The sequence below is a fragment of the Eimeria mitis genome, genomic scaffold (assembly GCF_000499745.2).
Source record: "Eimeria mitis Houghton genomic scaffold, Emh_scaff2579, whole genome shotgun sequence".
NCBI lineage: Eukaryota > Apicomplexa > Conoidasida > Eucoccidiorida > Eimeriidae > Eimeria > Eimeria mitis.
In genome coordinates this window covers 6,133-6,534 of record NW_013570920.1, presented here as the reverse complement: position 1 = coordinate 6,534, position 402 = coordinate 6,133, and positions in this window count along the sequence as shown.

The window sequence follows — 402 nt, the reverse complement described above, 5'->3', positions numbered from 1 at the left end:
GCCGCCGCAGCAGCAGCAGCTGCAGCAGCAGCAGCAGCAGCAGGAGCTGGTGGCTGCGGTGGCTGCTGCTGCTGCAGCAGCTCCCCGCTCCCCCACATGCCTGCGTGTTGTGTTTGTGTTTTTGTTAGTATTTGGAGTTATATTTGGGGATTTATGTAATTTAATTAGGGTATTTTCTCCCTAATTAAATAAAAATAAAAACAAAGTTCAATACCTCTTACAGCTGCAGCTCCTACCCCTTCTCTCTGTCTCTTTCTTTCTTTCTTTCTCTCTCTCAGCTCAGCACAGCTCCCCCCCCCCTCTCTCTTTCTCGCATATATTTCTTTTTGTTTCTATTTCTTAAACAACAATCTGTGTTGTGTGTAAAAACATTTCTGTCTCCATAATTCCCTCTCCCCTTCC